The sequence below is a fragment of the Colletes gigas genome, unplaced genomic scaffold, assembly GCF_013123115.1.
Source record: "Colletes gigas isolate AHSC1104 unplaced genomic scaffold, ASM1312311v1 Colletes_gigas_Sc00001, whole genome shotgun sequence".
In the NCBI taxonomy this organism is placed as follows: Eukaryota; Metazoa; Arthropoda; class Insecta; order Hymenoptera; family Colletidae; genus Colletes; species Colletes gigas.
Window position 1 is genome coordinate 1,092,222 of NW_025106630.1, and position 15,703 is coordinate 1,107,924.

The following is a 15,703-nucleotide window of genomic DNA, read 5'->3' on the forward strand; positions in this document are numbered from 1 at the left end:
ACCGTCCGCGAAGATCGCGTAGAAACTATAGATACAATAATGATTCTTAAAATGAACATCATCTCACGTTTTATTTATTAATTACTTATTTTAATTCAGTCAGAATTTAATGCATCCGATGATACACATTCATCATATACTCTTACATTACTAGATTATTAAATAATTTAACGTGGTAAATAGCATATTTTTAAGAATATCTTTCCAGAATTAATAAGCTGTGTGGTCTTTAAATTGTCACGAAACATTGTGTTTTACGAATCACGTCTGGGACTCATTTTAAGAATCATTATTGCAGCACGAAAAATGGACCCAATTCGGTCCTTCCTTGAAACACATCTACATCTCCCGCAAATTATTTTTGTAATTTCCATTTCCTGTATTCTCGTACGTCAATATTCTCAAGCACGATGAAATAATGGCATGAAACACACATTCCGTGATTCGACGCCTGCCGAGCAACAGACCCTTTCTTCCAACACGTTGCTCGGCAAACGAATGCTCTCTTTCAACGCGTTGCCAAACAACGGAGCGTGTTGTATTCGACTTTGGCAACGTGTTGGAAAGGAACATGCATTTGCCAAGCAACGCGTTAGAAGAGAGCGTCCACTGCTCGACGTCATAAAGGAACCCCCAGACCAACGCGAAATATTCTCAGTGGTAAATAGCAAATATTCCGCGGCAATAGATTCGCAGCGGTGCATATTATATACCCGGTGGCTTATGCCTTCGTTCACAATAACGCAAAAAATTCCCTCTCGGGCTGCGAAATTGTTGCGTTTTTTCCCTCAGCGGCAGACTATTTCGCTCTCCCGTTTTCTTCCTAAACGTAGAAACGTTGATAGAAATTTTTATAAACGATTCTGTTCTATACGATAATATCGTTGGTTTATGGATACCTTGACACACGATAAGGACCGAGAAAACTTAATTCCCAACGTTTCGTTCGTAGTTAGAAAACAGCAGAAAAAGGCGGGGGAAGCACGATTTCGCGTAAACGGGAACAACCGAAAGTTAATCGACATCAAGATTGGCCCACTTTGGGGATGGGAATTCTTTTCAACGCCATCGTCGACGCGTTGGAAGTTTAAGGGCAGAAATAAAAGATAGGTTTGTCAGCTTGAATAAGATTCCACCGCGATGTCATTAACCGTGTAAATGTCTTTCGAAAGTGACGTTAGGGGCCCTCCGGTTCTCGAGAGGCATGCATTATCTCTGTGCAACGTAATTTCGTTTGAATGTAGATCATCGAGGATGCTACCCCGTGCCGCTCGCACACCTATCTACCCTTACCCTTTGCTTTTTATTACGGGACGTTGGATCGTGATAAAAAAGTGAAGAGCTATTTCGTTCTCGTATCAAGGGAACTTCCTGCCCGCCCTTGGTTTCCGGTAGCTTTCTGCAGCCTCGTCCCGGCGCCTCGTGCTACACATTTAAATTTATCTCACGTCGTTTCGCGAGAACCTAATTGTGTCGTCAAGAAGTCATTAAGGCGTGCTTGTCAGGCGTGGTTCCTTTGAGCCGCTGGTTTTAATGACAATGCCGGCTTGAACAATGCGTCAGTTTGTTCGTACGTTCAACGCACAACGGACGCGACATCCACCGTTTGTACCCTAACGTTAAACTGAAATATCAGAATAAAAACAGAAACGTTTACTTCGAATTTTTTAAGAATGCAGGAAATATAAAATGGTCCCAGAGGACGAGCACTACACCTTTTGGAAAAGGTAACACTCACTGACGATTTAACGAATGATTCATTTATTTATTCGAAAACTATTCTGATTAGAAAGAAATTAAAGAGAAAAAAGTTACACAGTTTCTTAATACAGTTTTAAATGGAATGCTATATACATATATTTGTGCGTCATATAATCGACATAAAATTTGAATAAATGGGCCGCCTTATCCGCAACTTGTTCGTTTGATTAAAAGCTGTTGGCCTTCGCAATAATCTCGTTCGAAATCACGTTCCCTCGGAATGAAGTTTGAAAAAATTTGCATACGGATCGTTTATTCAAAATCGAATATTTCTACGAATGCAGGGGGAAATCTCGATACGCGAGCTGAAAGTGGTACGGAGGCATATAACGAGAAGATGTAACCGAATTCCCAATCGTATTTTACAGTTCACCGCCTCCTAGAGAGCCCCGGTAGCAATTTGCATAAATATAGTAACGCATTTCGAGGGCCGCAATAAAACGCTACTTTTCCAAAGCTGTAAGAAACGGTAATTGGTTATTGAGTCATCGACTTCCGGGGAATAAAATCCTCACGCCGTCGGTGTGCTCTCTATACTGACGGTTCTTTATCCCGGGGCGAGTCTGCCGCGAAATAAATAACCAGTGGGCGCATTTCATTTGGCACGGTATCAATTCTTACTCAATTTTCCATCGAAAGTTTCACGAGGAATGGAGTAATCGAAGTTCAAAGCAGATTACCACCGCGAAGCACACCAAAATCATTTTGAATTCTCACGCTGTACATCCATACGTAAAATAAAAATGTAATTAGTTCTACGAATAGAATATCTAGGAGAGAAACTATTAATAGGACGGGTGTAACGAATGGACTCGTTGAAATCCAGTTTCCTATATAGCAACTTCTATTAGAGAAATGTAAGGTTAATACAAGGAAGAGTCAGTAAATCTCTATTATTCGAACGTCTTATTGGCCGTCGTATTTAGATAAATGGTGTTCTACCGAATGCTCGTATTTTTTATTCAATGCCGATTCGGTTACCTACATCTGATGGGGCGTCTAAAATGAACCTGCCCTACGTCTGAAAATTTACAATTTCATTTTTTAAATTTCTTCCACCCAAGTTCTTCCTAATCCTTCGACCGTAACAAACGGTAGAAATTATAGCATCGAATCAAACATTAATATAGTCCCATAGAACGACGCATGTGGTTGAAAGAGATTGGTAACTACAACAAGCGATATCACGGAAACCAAAATATTAGCTAAGGAAACTGAAAAATTTTAATGGGAGATTCTGGAGACCAAAATAAGGCAAAAATCAAGAATACTAATTTGTTGATTGAGGCTTCGTTAACAAGTTATAGAAACATTTCCGGCCACACAGTATATGTTCGGTAAAGAATTTCTTTCTCGAAAACGCGTAGGATTTCGGGGTTATGTCCATTCACCAAAAACGATTGTAATTGACACTTGCAACTAAAAATAATTTTTTTAGAACGATTAAAAATTTTTTTTTCATTTTTAGTAATTTTGTTTAATGCTGTACAGAAATTTTGTCCAATACTTTTTTGTAAATACCCATGAGCTCTACTTCAAAAAAAAATTTCATTGAAATTTATTCACTATTATAGAAGTTATGGCTGTTGGAAAATTGGACCATTTTTATGGGGTTTTTCTCACTTTGCGGAGTTAAGCAACAACTTTTCGAATATTTTTGGAATTTCTACATATTCTACACTAAAATGCGCGGTGTTTGCCTTTTGAAACATTAAAATCCTCCAATCCATTCAGGAGTTATGACATTTTAAAGATACGCATGAAATTTCGAGGATCCATTTCTGGTTTCACATTAGATTTTCGGTCAGGAATTTTTTCCCCGATAATGTTTAGGATTTCGGGGTTATGTCTATTCACCAAAAATGATTCTACTTGACACCTGCAACTAAAAATAATTTTTTTAGAACTACTTTAAATTCTTTAATTTAATTTTTTTATAACTTTTTAACAAAGCTTCAATCAACAAACTGATATCCTTGATTTTTGTCTTATTTTGGCTTGTAGAATCTCCCATTAAAATGTTTTCCAGGGGTGACCGAACACCCTGTATACAAGAATGAAGAGAAATGCAAGGTGCCTAACGAGAACTAAAGAGTCTGACAGAAGATTAACGGAGGAGATCAAGAATACTACAAACAAGTAAAACGAAACATTTGCGATCCTTTACGCTTTCATTAAGGAGACGAAGATTGGCAGCAAGAGAATAGAGAACGAACCGAGAAAATGGACCGTTCGCTGGAAAAAAAATGAGGGTAGGAGAACGTAGTCAAAGAAATCAGATTAGATTGAGACGTAAAAGGCGATGCTTGATGAAAGTGACGTGGAAAGGGGCAATGAAAGGCGATAAGGTCTACGAGGACCCGAAGATACAAAAAGAAACAATGAAACTAGGAATCAAGGCGCGCTGAGGAAGAAAAGGCAGAACGAACGAATGCATAAAGATAGAATTACAAAGAAAGACAAGAAAGAAAAGAGGCTAGGTTCGGAAACGCTGTCGGGGAAGATAGGAGAGTACGATGGCTCGGATACAATATAAATGATCTCGTCTGCGCTGCCGCCACCTTGTCCTAGCTACCCCAGGCGAACCTCCATTTACATATCTGTATTATTCAAGCATGACTGTTATTCAATTCCTACGGAACTCGCAAATGCATTATTATTTTAGCCAAGGCACGTCCGCCACGCGGGAGAAAAGATATAGGGAAAAGTAACGCCGTGCAAAAACAGAAACGCGAAGCTTTGGAGTGGTTTGGCGGTACTATCGAAACCATTTAACCTTGGACCAAGAAAGATTTCTGTTATTTACACGAGCAACGCCCGGGTTCCCCCTTTTTCTCGCCACTCTTAAGCTGAATCTAAAATTCCGCTTGCGCGATTGCGTTGCGCTCGTGAAATATATATTTTAAAGGCCTGAAAGGAATTCAACCCTCGCCCTTCCTTCGCGCCGAGGAATTTGTTAACGTTTTGCCATACCGGTACATCGCTAATTCGTTGACTTGTGCCAAATGATGCTACGCTTCAAAATATGTTCGCTCGCTTGATGTGCAACGCACGCGTCCGTCTGTTTCTTCTTCATGCAAATACCGGTTCCGGAAACCCCGCATATTTATTCACAGAAACGAGATGTTTGCTTTAAAAACATGGCGATAGCTGCGAAAAATATACGTCGTATTGATTTTAACACAAACATCGCAGTGGAAAATATAAATTGAGAAAATTACCGTGCACAGCGCGCTATCAAATATTTTCGATCAAATTTTTATCTATTCTTTATGAATCGTGTATTTCTAAAAATTGTTGCAACGTAGATAGATTTTGCGTAGTACTGATATGATTTTCTTTAGAAAATCCTAGTTTTAAAAACTGTAGCGCGCTTAATTCGATCTGTGGCAAAGTTTAAATTGTGCGTCCATACGCGCAGCATGCACGAAATGAGCTGGGATGGAGGCTAGACGGAAAAGAACATCATACTAAATCCGATTTACTGAAGATTCTTAGCGATGAATGGGCGTATAGAGTACATTATCAAGTTAATCGGTTCGATGTTCCGTCATTGTACTACTGTAATCGCATCATACGATTATAATATCGAGTACGAAATATATTTAATTGATAAAAGTATTTCAAAAAGACCATCTGTTTAAATTATAAATTGGTTAAATTTATTCCATTAAAAGTTTATGACTTTCACTGATCTACACCATAAAAGAATGCAACCATAACGGTAATAAACAATTCTTTAGTAGCCCTGTAAACTACGAAAGAAGTAATTTTAATTTTAATTTTTTCGATACACGTTGATAACATCTTACGTAATTATCGTGTCAGTTTAAATTGCAACCGGGCGTTTGCAAATATAACTAAAAATCTCTCACGGTTTAATTGCGGCCATCGTTCCCAAAGGAACGGTAAAAAAATCGTTATTTCGGTGTAAACCTCTCACCGTGGTCCCGCCGAATTTTTAACACTGATTTGCATTCATGGCGGGGCGCGTAACCATTAACCGAGGCAATTTCATGGAATTTAACCTTCAATCATAACTTCATTAACTAGCTGCGAGGGAAACCGCCGCGTTGCAGCTTACGTAGGGGTGAAGTGCTCTCAGTGCCCTCTTGCATACCATTTGTATAGCTTATAACAACTTCAGATAGCGACGAATGCACACTGAAGTGTTGAATGTCCTTCTTCTTGTTTTCTTCTGATTTTTAAGTATTCTATTTTATCATCAACAACTTTAAAATGAGCTCAAAAAGAAAAGACGAATTAAAAAACTTGTCTCATTATTTGCATCTTTTAACACTAAACCTGCCATGGTGATTTATTGTTTTTATACACGAAGTGGTGGTAGATTTATTACTTATTATTTATCTAATTCATAACCTAGGAACAGACCCTCTGCAACGTCTGTACCTTTTTCATATTTTAACGCCTCGAAGTCCCTCAGTTTTTATCTACGAGGACAGCAAATAACTTATTGAAACGATACGCTAAAAGAATATACAAAATAATAATGAGACTTTTAAAATTAAAATATAAACATGACTTCGTACTAGAAATAACAAAAAATCCGATGCAAAAAACTTTATTACAGTGTCTATTTTCGCTTCTTTGAAAAAAATTTGCAAAGAACGACCATTTTTCGACCGTCCAAACCAGAACCTCCCCTTAGGCCACGCTACGAGGGAAATATACATGAAGTGTGAAAACATGGAAAAAGAAGCTGTAGAGCGCGATGAAAAAGTAACGAACGATAGAGAATCGGTGGAGTGCTCGTCGACACGTTAATGGTTATAGATCGTTACCGGAAAGACTTGCTGTGCCATCCACGCGAGAGGAAGTGGCTGGAAAAGAAACATTAATACTACGACTGTCTCCTCGATGCCTGAACATCAGCAAATATCGATTCGAAGAGCTCTTTGAAAGCGTTATCCTTGCTTCATGAGACGGCACTCAGGCTTGGTATACCGCGATTATTCGAGAAAGAGCTGATAAATCCTGACAACCACTTGTAATTAAGTGTACGTTCAAACATCAATGAAATTAAAATCGAAGTGACATCGAAAGAAGAAAATTTTCGTGTGGATGACAATCGAGTCTAAATTAATTTTAAAAGATATTTTAAATTCAGTAAATTAAATTAATATAGTATAGATTAGAAATATCAAAATATAGACTAGAAGTTTTAAACAAATTATAGTGGAGCTTGGTATACCGCGATTATTCGAGAAAGAGCTGATAAATCCTGACAACCACTTGTAATTAAGTGTACGCCCAAACATCAATGAAATTAAAACCGAAATAACATCGAAAAAGAACATTTTCGAGTGGATGACAATCGAGTCTAAATTAATTTTAAAAAATATTTTAAATTCAGTAAATTAAATTAATATAGTATAAATTAGAAATATCAAAATATAGATTGGACACATTCTGGAAGTTTTAAACAAATTATAGTGGAACTCTGTTTCAGATTATTTTCGAAATTTAAAACTTGCATCTAATTTTTTAAATGAAATCAGATATTTCATACTTCATTTTGATATCAAATATTTAATACCTCGTAAACCATTACCTCTGTTATGCTAAAACCATGAATGTGCGATTCAGTGATTTCTGAAATTAGAAGTTCTAGCATTACTAAACCGAATAACAGCTCATACTCGTGAATGAAGTTTAAATAACAATCGCTATTGTTAGCTAGCGTACGCTTCTATGGTTCTGGCACAGAATTAGGAACAAAAGGTTAAAATTTCAATACTCTTTTACGTACAACGATAAATCGATTTCCGTAAAAAAGAAGTAGTTTCATTGAAAGAAAATATACGTGAGTTTTAAATCTAATTATTTTTCAATATTATCGAGACACTGAAATATGAAACTTTATTAGATACCCGATGATATCATTGAAATTTTGTGTTCATCTTAAACGAATGTACTACGTTAGAAGAGGAAAGGGCTAGAAATAAAAATGATCAGTACCTAACCAGTTTGCTTCGAAATACTTATGGAAGAAGAGAGTTCACGAACGGATCCAAGTTCGTGTCACTGCCAGAACTATTCGTCGTTTGAGGATTAATCAGAGGAAGACGAATACTCGAAACCGATTCCACGTAAATTGGTGCAAGGGTCGTTGTCTGGATGCGTAGGAGAAGCGTCAAGATGACGCAGGGATGTAGACATACGGTAGCGATCATCCGGCCGAATAGAGGATGTAAATTTCCGTCTGTGCTTCGCTTCGAGCACCTCGAACCGACTATTCGATTCGGTCACTGTTCGTCGAGCGGCGTACCGCGCAGTCAAACATGTTACTGCAAAACTGGAGTAGTTTCTATCGAGAAACAGTCGCGAGAAACCGAATATTTGTACTCACTACTACCACTTAACGATAAACTGGCTGCAACGGGTGTGGATGATAGATCGCACCGTATCGAAAATATGACAGATCGCCGATACCGATTCGAAAAATGAAAAAAAAGGATAAACAAACGCCAATCCATCGTCATAAATAATGGAGTGTATAAATAAAACAAAACAAACTACGGGGAATAAATAATACGCGAAATATCGTTAATCATTTCTTCCATTCGATTCGTAAATAATGTTTCTATTTTGCACTTACAAAGTAAAATATTGCAAATTCGGTCGCCGGTATTCCGTACTTTCTAAGCAACTCGCGGAAACCTTTTACGATTTTATATTTCTTGAAAGCACTTTCGAAACCACTTTTCCACCTCACTAACGTACCATACTGATCTCGTTTCCTTGGAGTACTTTTGATGCAACGAGAAATGCTCTTCGAAGTTATGATTCTCAGACGATTACATATAGAGAAACGACACTGCAATGTTAATAATCGAAATAAAGGTATCTTCTCGAAGAATAAAAGACACTGCGAAATTGTTCAACAGAATTTCTGTCAAATTTTTAAATGTTTTATTAATATAATGGCAATACACAAATTTCAACGTATGTTTCGTAAGGAGAATAACTGTATTAAGTATGCTTCTGGCGTGTTGTCATCAAAACGCAATTCTTAGCACGACCAAATCGTTATTTCGTACACGTAGAAGCCCTACACGAAAGCGCTGACCATAGGTGGTTTCGAAGGGATGAAAGTCCGATGGAAGAAGAAACAAATAAACGAGCTTATTTCGATGGAAGAACGCCACTCACTTTTCCGTTTGCATGCGCTGGAAACAAAATTCAAATTGTGAGATATTACGTGCAACGCTAAGAACAAAAAGGTGCAAAAAGATCGTAAAATATCTTGTCCGAAGACACTAAGTTATGGACCATAAAACCTAGTAAGAATGGAAACAGGTTGAATAGGAATGGCGGACATATGGTAGGGGTCGTTCCTAACGGAGCACGATGTAAATTTCATGTTGCTCCGACCTAAGGTACGGACGAGACTTCCAATTCGGTCTTCATTCATCAAACCTTCGATCTCGAGTAGAGAAAAAAACTTATGGGTTCTCTATTCTGACGCATCCATCAACTATTCAGCCCAACAAGTTAAAATCGTACGAGAATGAGAGAAAAATTGCACCGTAGAAGTGCGTGTTTTTCTTTTTTGTAGCGTCATACTTCACGCAAAAGGATCAGTCGATGAAATATATACCTGGTACGGATAACTGAACATCGCTACAGTACCAATAGGACACGAATAAATAAAACCCACTCGAAGGCCTCGAAAGCATCCCAAGCTATCAATCACTGATTATGTATAAACAGATTTGACAAGATTTCAGTGGGTACGAAACGATCATCTTTCGACGAAGTATGCATTTTCTCGGTGAATTTTGGTCACATTGATTGGTTCGCTAGCCACTGGCGAACGACGCTTTGAAGTTCCCAAGTTTCCTCGAACTCTTACAATGAATAAATTCTAATACTTGTGAACTTTTGAATATCATTACTGCTATTAGGAATACCGGGGGTCTCGTCCCTGAGAGATTTATGCAAATAATAGACTCCATTTATAAAGAAAAACCCAGGAGGAAACGTTCTTACAATCAATTATACTTGAACCAAGAAGAGTTCTTAAGTACTTGATCCTCCATGAATCGAAGAAGATGAGAAACAACGAGGAAATCAATCATTAAATATTTATATTTTGATTACCTTATATAGATTACTAATATATATAAGAACTAAATCAGTGAATAATTTAAAAAAAAATCAATAATTTCATAACAAAAACATAAGCATATTTGTATTCTTGCACATACTATAAAGTCCGAGCATTACTTTACAACTTTGTAATAAAATGGCAAAATAACGACTACCTTTTCTCGACGTAAGCGGAACATTTATCTCGGTAGAGAAAGCAAAAAAACTACCGAGTCTATCTTGTGAAATATTTTGCGATTTTTGCGGCATGTTTTATCAACGCGGAACAGACGCTCCATTATGCACGTAGAATGCAAAGCCATCGAGATGCAAAATACAACCGACGGCGTGCATAAATACGACAAACGTAGACTCGTCGCGGAATTAGCTGATTTCGACCGAGTCCGTTAAAAGCGCGGAAAAAAAATATACGAAAGAGAAAAACGTGCGATTCTGATACACAGTTGCAACTTCAATGCAGCATGTTGCTATTTCTCTTACCGCTTTGTACGTTTGATCCATTTTTCTAGTTTTTATCATCGACGCGTCAAGAACAGCAACTCCCACAATACACAGGACAACGTAAAAGAAAAACAGTGTAATCGTGTCTACCGAATATATTTCTGACACTTGAACGTTACGGAAAAACGGTTCGTATAAAAATGATTTGAAACAGAACTTCACGTAGAGGAAAAAATTCCTCTACGGGCGTGTGTTAATAAAAATTTCGACAGAAATTGTAATATTTAGCTATAATTTTACAGAACGTATATAAATATCTATTTATGAATCTCAAGCCTTAACACTAAACCCACCAACACTTCACCTATACTCATTCCTATCATAACCGGTCAAACGACCAATCTTTCTTCTTCTCTTTCACGAGGCGACGCACTTCTAATTTTTGCATTATATGTATAGAAAGTTGTGTTTTGATGTTTATTCGTAAGATATCCTTCACTTTTATGTTCATAACATTTTTTAATTTTCGTCCAATAGAAGATAAAACGCCCTTGAAAACGAATTTTGTTCCAAGTCAATTTAAATTAATTTTCAATTAAATAAACAATTTATGGTTCAGTTTTATCGTACACTAGTCGTACGATCAGTAGGAATTACTATAACTTCTTTGGGTATGTAGAGTCAAAGTAAATGTTAAAATAAACATAGAAGACAACATAAATAATAATAGTTGATACGGTCATCGGATAGGGGATGAAATGCTCTTTAAAATGAGCTTTCGAACAAGTCGATAGCTCATTTAGTTCCGGAGATATAGCGATTTTAGTTTCAAATCGATGCGGTGGCTAGTTTCGTAGATAGGGTTTGTTTACGTTTCGTTGCGTTCACGAGTTCATTGATCTCGCGTGCGTAGTAAATTCTTGGAAATACTACGCCGAAACTGGGTCACGACAATCACGTACGCGAGGTAGGTCAGCACCACGCACGTGCGACAAAGAGGTCCGACTCCGCTAGACGAAGAAAGAGATAGCCGAATTAAAAATATTACCTTTTACATAAATTAAGATATCTCCGAAACGGAAAGTCGGATCAACAAAAACCAAAAACCATTTTAAAGAGGAAGGTTTGCCACCTTTAACGATGGCTCATTTATAAATAAAATATTTGTAGTTTCGAAACTACACGCGTCTAAAGTTTTAGTATTTTTAATACGCATTGTTGGACTGTTCTAAGACAGTGGAAAGTGAAGATTCTCTTTCATCTTTGCTGTATATTTCCTATTGATGTAGGAAACTAACCAGAATCTGGTACCAAATTTTGTCCAGTTTTTTACAGAAAAATATAAATCATTCGACCGGTTCAAAACAAACAATAAGAATAGAATTGAATGTTGTAAAATTGTACGTATACTATAAGAAAAATCGTGAAGTTAAATGCCGCTAAACTAATATTGCATGTTAGAAATTCTAAACAAAATTTAAAAAACGGTCATTTGACCGGCCGCGGTAGATTCAATGTTAAAATAAGAAGTAGGAACGGTATAAAAATTTTTTGTTTCGTATTGTTCAATTTTATCATTATCGACACGAAAAACATGGTAATTTACGTTGGAATACTTGAAACTAATTTCCATTAAGATGCATTATCACCGCAGGACGAAACACGAAGGACAAAGCCGAAATCAAATGCCCCGACACACGCTATTGAATCGTTCGGAACACTGGCCATTGTGACGCCCATTAATAAACATAGATAAATACATTCCGGAAGGCTGGAACGTCATGAAATCTCGGAGCTGTGCAGCATAGTTATCCATACATAAATTAGAGGCGCGAAATGAATGCCGAGGGAGTGTTTAATTAAATTTGTGTCGTGATGTACGTTGCCAGTTATTACAAACCGCTCCCGCGGGAATTACCGTTGAGTAAAATTACGTGTTTATAAGTTTTTCCCTTCTTAATATCTCCATAGCGGGAGCATCTGGTAGCGTGTTAATTCGTTCTGACAGAAATTTAAGGAGAAACGGTGGGGAGGGACAGAAAAACAGAGAATAGAATATTGGAATACGTCGACCGTAGAAGCTTTTATCGACGGCTGACGGCGATTAGCGTGAAATTTCAAGCGTACCGGTAAATAAATGAACGGCCGTATATATTTCATTGCGGTAAATTGTCGTACTTGAGCCATTCCCATTAATCCAGCGTATCTATTCATCATAGAGCACCGTGTGTGAGATACTCGTTCTAGCGTGTGATCGTGTGTACGTAGATCAAGAGCGAGCGCAGATCATGAAAAACACGCAGGATCGAACGTTTACAAGAACGATAATGAGGCGATCGAGGAGCTTTTATTCGACAAAATATTTCAGCGAGAGTATAAAAAAAGCGCCGCGGCATTTAATCTACTCGGCGGTTAGTTTCGAATTTTCCGCAAATTAAATTAGACGGCTTATTACTTTCAGGTAGCAATGTAATAAGAGACTTTCCACGTTATAATCGCACACCGCCAAAAGCGGCGTCCGAGAGTTTCTCGCGGGGCTGTGTGTACAGAGAATATAATTTTCTCGATAAATTCAAGTTACACAGGCAATCCCCACGGGTGGATGGGGGTAGAGGCAAAAAGTACTAACGGCCAGTGCTTTGAAAGTACGAAGTTTTAACTTTATCTCAAGCTGCCTACCGGAGATTGCAAATATATGTCGTCTCATTTCCTAGAATCTCGTTAGCGCGATATTTTCTAGAATTTAATTCAAACGATCTTCGAGATGGTACGGAATTATTCAAGGGATTAAGTTTTCTCTTGCATGGACGATTTACCGTAACTGAAATTTTGTAATGTATTAAGAATTTACGTGATACAACGCGAAGGATATCGTGCGACGTGTAGTATAAATAATTCGACTGGAGGATACCTTCGATTCCTTTTAAAGATTAAATAAAATTCTGTGCAATGTACAACTTTAATATTATTTTAAAATCAATGGACTGATTTCAAACAAATCTCGTGCACTTCGGTACGTCATTCAAATCAGGGATGGATAAAAGTCTTATTTAGATATAAATTTTGCATAATGAATACCAAATAAACATTATACTCGTTACTTGTAAATAATTCACAGCAAACAAATAAAATTGCAAGCATTAAATTGAATACAAGATTAGAACAAACTCTCGTATCACCTCTGCAGCGAAATACATCAAACAACCGCGTTGAAACGCGCATAAAAGCCTCTGGGTTTTGTGTCAGAATTAAGTGCTTGGTATTTACGAACACAGCGAAGACAACTTTGTGGATAGAATTTCTTGCTGTATAGTATTTTGTACCTAACTCGACAGAAAAACAAAGTGTTTCTCAATCGTTTCACTACTGGAGATGAAAAGTGGAGTTTTTTTTATAAAACTAGAGTGCGTAAAAGTGTTTACATTGTGCCAGGAGAGCCATTAACGTCAAAAGGCACCGTGAACCGAAAAAAAATTCAAGCTAAGTTGCTGGTGGGATCACAAAGGATTGCTGTATCATGGACTCTTGAAACCAGATAAAACTGCTGATGTCAAACATTATTGGCTCCAATTGGACAATTTAAAGATAGTAATTCAATAGAAACGTCTAATATTGGCTAACAGAGAAGGCATCGTCCTTTTTATGGCGGCGTTCAACCGCACATCGAGCAAAAAACACTGCAAACTCTGAACAGGTTTGATTGGGAGATAGTTCTTCATCCACCAGACTCTTGTGCCAACAGATTATCACCTGTTCACGTTTCTTCGAAACTTTTGGAAAATTAATGAGTTTACTTTAAAAGAAGCTGTCCAAATATCACTTTCAAATTCCATTACATTGAAGGATAACAAATTTTTCCCGGAAAGAAGTGATACGTTACTCATCATATGATAATTGTAAATAATGATGAAAATTATATACAATATCATTGAATAAGTTATCTGAAAATCACTGTTTCCTCAGAAAATAAAAACAAAAAACTATTCTAATATTTTTAACAAAAAGCTGTGAATAAAATTTATTTTAAACTGAAATAAGTGATTTATATACTCTTGTTTGAGATACTCGAGGTAACGATTGAGTGAATTATCTTAAATTCATATTGAAGGTTTTCCAATAGCCGGGTCAAAGAAAGTATCGACTTGCAGAAACTTCTTCGATAAAGAAAATTTTTCTCTCACTTTGCTGGGTGATAATTAGTGGTAGAATTATGCATAATACAAATAAACCCTGGACTTTGAACAGTGAATACAGATAATGTCAAAGAAAATTGAAATATACATAAAAATACACCTAACAACATACATACATTGCTAATACGAGGTCGGTCCGATAAGTACTTAGCCTACAAAAGAAAAACAAAAATTTTGGAAAAGTGGCGATTTATTTTTCTACATAGTCTCCTTTCAGCTCGATACACTTGACCCAGCGATGCTCCAACTTCTTTAACCCGTCTGAAAAATACGTTTTCTGGAGGTCTGCAAAGTAGGCCTCCGTGGCGGCGATAACCTCCTCATTCGACTCAAATTTCTGCCCGGCAAGTCACTTTTTCAAGTTTGGAAACAAAAAGAAGTCGCACGGGGCCAAATCTGGAGAATACGGTGGATGAGGCAGCAGTTCGTAGCCTAATTCGACCAATTTGGCCTTGGCGACAGCGGAGGTGTGAGCCAGTGCGTTGTCATGGTGGAAGAGCACTTTTTTCTTCACCAAATGGGGCCGTTTTTCCTGCAATTCGGCGTCGAATCGGCCCAATAATCCGGCATAGTAGAGCCCTGTGATCGTTTTGCCCTTGTCCAGGTAGTCGATGTAGATCACACCTTTTGAATCCCAAAAAACGGTGGCCATTACCTTTCCGGCCGATAGGACAGTCTTCGCCTTCTTCGGAGCACGTTCGCCGGGTGAAGTCCACTGTTTCGACTGTTCCTTGGTCTCTGGTGTGTACCACTGGATCCATGTTTCATCGACGGTCACGAAACGACGCAGAAACTCCTTCGGATTGCGCCTAAACAGCATCAAACACTGCTCTGAAGTGGTCTCACGGTTGCGCTTGTTGTCCGGAGTAAGCAAACGCGGCACCCATCGCGCCGACAGCTTTCTCATGCCCAATATTTCATGCAGGATATGACCCACGCGGTCTTTTGAGATGCCTACTGTCTCAGCTATCTCGCGCACCTTCAATCGTCGGTCTGCCAATACGAGATCGTGAATTTTTTTCACGTTATCCTCCGTGGTAGCCGTTTTCGGGGCACCTGGACGTGGCTCATCAAAAACTGACGTGCGACCACGTTGAAACTCGTTAAACCAATTTTTGACGGTCGCCATCGAAGGAGAAGAGTCACCGTACACAGCATCCAAGCGCTCTTTGATT

At 37.9% G+C, this 15,703-nt stretch overlaps 1 protein-coding gene across 1 annotated transcript in view; it reads right to left on the minus strand.

Annotated features, from left to right (window-relative positions):
• LOC122396127 (protein timeless homolog) overlaps positions 1–15,703 on the minus strand; it is a gene marked incomplete at its 3' end in the record, with an annotated part of 235,812 nt that overhangs the window by 205,369 nt on the left and 14,740 nt on the right. The gene's annotated exons all lie outside the window — the stretch shown is intronic.